The 3,157-nt window shown below is 53.2% G+C and overlaps 1 long non-coding RNA gene across 1 annotated transcript; it reads right to left on the bottom strand.

Annotated features, from left to right (window-relative positions):
* Window positions 1-1,878: 1,878 nt before the first annotated feature.
* LOC116098436 lies at window positions 1,879-2,808 on the bottom strand. The gene is made up of 2 exons (XR_004121851.1): window positions 2,655-2,808; window positions 1,879-2,135 (listed from the first exon to the last, which is right to left on the bottom strand). It is a non-coding gene; the product is annotated as an uncharacterized LOC116098436 (long non-coding RNA).
* Between the last annotated feature and the right edge of the window lie 349 nt (window positions 2,809-3,157).

Raw genomic sequence — 3,157 nt, 5'->3', positions numbered from 1 at the left:
TACCCTCATCTAACCTCACTGATTCTGTCTACCCTCATCCAACCTCACTGATTCTGTCTACCCTCATCCAACCTCACTGATCGTGTCTACCCTCATCTAACCTCACTGATTGTGTCTACCCTCATCTAACCTCACTGATTCTGTCTACCCTCATCTAACCATGGGGCTTGCTGACATCTCTGACCAGAAGTCTCGCTAACAGAAATGGTAACAGCCTATCTTTGGTTTTTCCTCAGTAGTTCCATATCTGTGTGAAACCCATCTGGCCACCGAGAGCTCCTGCCCTCTCTAGTGTCTCCACAACACATTTAGATTTTTCTTGTGGGTGTGGGAGGGACCCAGCCACAGGGGCTCTTCTGTCCTGTTTCTCTTTTTCTCATGTTTGTTTTGGCAGACATTAGACTATTAACTGTACTTTGATCCCAGCCACCAGCCACCCTGAACAAGTCAAGCTAAGTGGTGGCAGTGGCTGGCATCAGTAGTCCATGCTCTCTATTGTGACTGGCGAATGGCTTCTCCATCACCCTAATGGACTATCACACCGGGAGCTCATCTATTAGCTTAGCTCTTCTACAGGGGTTAAGAAAGAAATGGTGTGCCACAGCTGCGGCTTCTAAAGGCCTCCCTCCCCCCGTATTACAAATGCTCTCTGCACACTTGCTATGCTTTTAATAATTGAGGACTGGGCTCTGAAAGCCTCCATATCCAGCTGGACCCAGAGGGACTGTAATCAAAAGAACATAATCAGATCCATGGCACCATCTCTCAGGCACCTCTGGAGACCCATAGACTCTGTTCTAGGAAAAGCAGACCACAGTGAGGCAGCTGCTCGGATTCCTCCGTGGGCCAGCACGCACGCCCCTTCTGTGAGACCTGCTTATGCCTGTGCTCCACTGACTGCTGGCTCTTCCCTCCTTACAGCCTGGTGGTAATCCTTAATCCGGCTTTAGCAATTCACTCAGACTGACCTGTGTCTTCCGAGTCATGTCTTATTCTTGGATCTCTGCCAACAAGTGGATTCTTTTCCCCATGACCTGTGCAGACTTCTTTCGAGGCTATGAAGGCAGAATACACTACATCCTGCTTGTTAGTTTTAGTGTGGGTTCTGGGAGTCAAACCCAGGTCCTTATGCTTCTGAGGGAAACACCAAATGACAAGTCTATCTCCCTAGCCCAGCACCAGGGTCTTAGGGCAAATACCCTCCTTGCCCAGGTGAAGGCAGAGGAGAGAGACAGCTAGTCTTGTGTATGTTAGATACACGAGTATATTCAACTTACAGAAGTCATGGAAAGGCTGGAGAGATGCTCAGTGGTTAAGAGCGCTTGTCCTTGCCAAGGGACCTGGTCGCAGTTCCCAGCACCCATGTGGCAGCTCACAACTCTCTGTCCCTCCAGTTTCAAAGCAGCAGACACTTTCTTCTGCCCCCTCAGGCTCTGCGTGCTCATGGCTCCTCTGCCCCCTCAGGCTCTGTGTACTCGTGGCTCCTCTGCCCACTCAGGCTCTGTGTACTCGTGGCTCCTCTGCCCACTCAGGCTCTGTGTACTCATGGCTCCTCTGCCCCCTCAGGCTCTGTGTACTCATGGCTCCTCTGCCCCCTCAGGCTCTGTGTGCTCATGGCTCCTCTGCCCCCTCAGGCTCTGTGTACTCATGGCTCCTCTGCCCCCTCAGGCTCTGCGTGCACATGGTACGCACGCATACGAGCAGGTAAAACACCCACGTAACATATAAATCTCTTTTTAAAGTACTTGGACTAGATCTATTATCTGTGCACTTTCCTATCTACTAATGTTTGCACCGATGGTGGCTACCTCATTGTGGCCTTCGATCAGTGGGTACATCGATAAAGAGAAATAAAAAGACAAAAATGCAACAGGTTTGCCGAATGAAAGTTACTTGTGGAAGTTACCCATCCACTGTGACTGTAGATGTGTTGGTTTTCTTCGCCTCATTATCTGCATCCTTCAGGTTTTGTTATAAACACTCAAAAAGTGAAAGGTTATGGTTTCTACTCCAAATGGGGATAGCATCCGATGGCAAAAGTTACATGCCCACCGCGTTCCGTGCTGGTGCCTGGTCCAGCAGAGTTCTTTGTGTTTGCCTTCATCCTGTGAGATCGTGGGGGGTTGGTGGGTGACCTGCAGAGGGAAACTCCATCTCCGCACATGTTCGAGTACACGTGTCGGAGCCACAAGGAAACACCCAAGATCTGCAAGGTATAGGCTCTGCAGAAGCCCTTGCAAATGCGGACCTCTGTATTTGTAATAGGAAGCCAGCTAATCGTGCCTGCTTCACCAATGGCTGCTTAAATCTCAGCCGGGCAGTTGCTGCCTGGAAAAAGCATTTCTAAAGAGGGCAGAGCTGCCAGTCCTGCTGCCCTCGCCCCGGGTCCACACCAGTCCTGCTACCCTCACCCCTGGGTCCGCACCAGTCCTGCTGCCCTCACCCCTGGGTCCGCACCAGTCCTGCTGCCCTCACCCCTGGGTCCACACCAGTCCTGCTGCCCTTGCCCCCAGATCCACACCAGTCCTGCTGCCCTCACCCCCGGGTCCGCACCAGTCCTGCTACCCTCGCCCCCGGGTCCGCACCAGTCCTGCTGCCCTCGCCCCCGGGTCCGCACCAGTCCTGCTGCCCTCGCCCCCGGGTCCGCACCTTACCCCGCACAGGCTGAAGAACCACACAGGCATTCCTGAGGAGCATTTTCCAAGTGTGCCTCAGAGAGAGTGGAGGCAGGTGAGACTGTGGGCTCCCAAGCCCATCTAGTCCTTTCCCCGGGGTTCCTCTTCTCACCCCAACCTGCCCCACCATTAATTTCCTGCCCCCCATGTCCCCTCCCCATGTCCTCCTCCCCCCACCGGGCAAACTGCCTTCAGTGACCGCACAACCACCCATGGGGGTGACCTTGTAATCTCAGGACAGTTTTACAGACATGTACCCCACTTCCTCCCCTTGTACAGATTTAAGGACTGGGGGGTGGCCTGGAGCTTTCTGACCAGAAGCCAGCCATCATTCTCCAGGGCTATGCTAAGAAATGTGTCAGTCCAGGAAGCCAGCACCACCTCTCATACCTGCTGACACCACTTCCCACTAACTAACGCTAGTTGCCCACAATCTGGGAAGGCATTCTTCCGGGGCCTCTTCTGCCAACGGGGTCAGTGAT

The sequence above is a fragment of the Mastomys coucha genome, unplaced genomic scaffold (assembly GCF_008632895.1).
Source record: "Mastomys coucha isolate ucsf_1 unplaced genomic scaffold, UCSF_Mcou_1 pScaffold20, whole genome shotgun sequence".
Classification (NCBI taxonomy): Eukaryota; Metazoa; Chordata; class Mammalia; order Rodentia; family Muridae; genus Mastomys; species Mastomys coucha.
The sequence above is the reverse complement of the archived record's forward strand: the minus strand, read 5'-3'. Positions and strand labels throughout refer to the sequence as shown.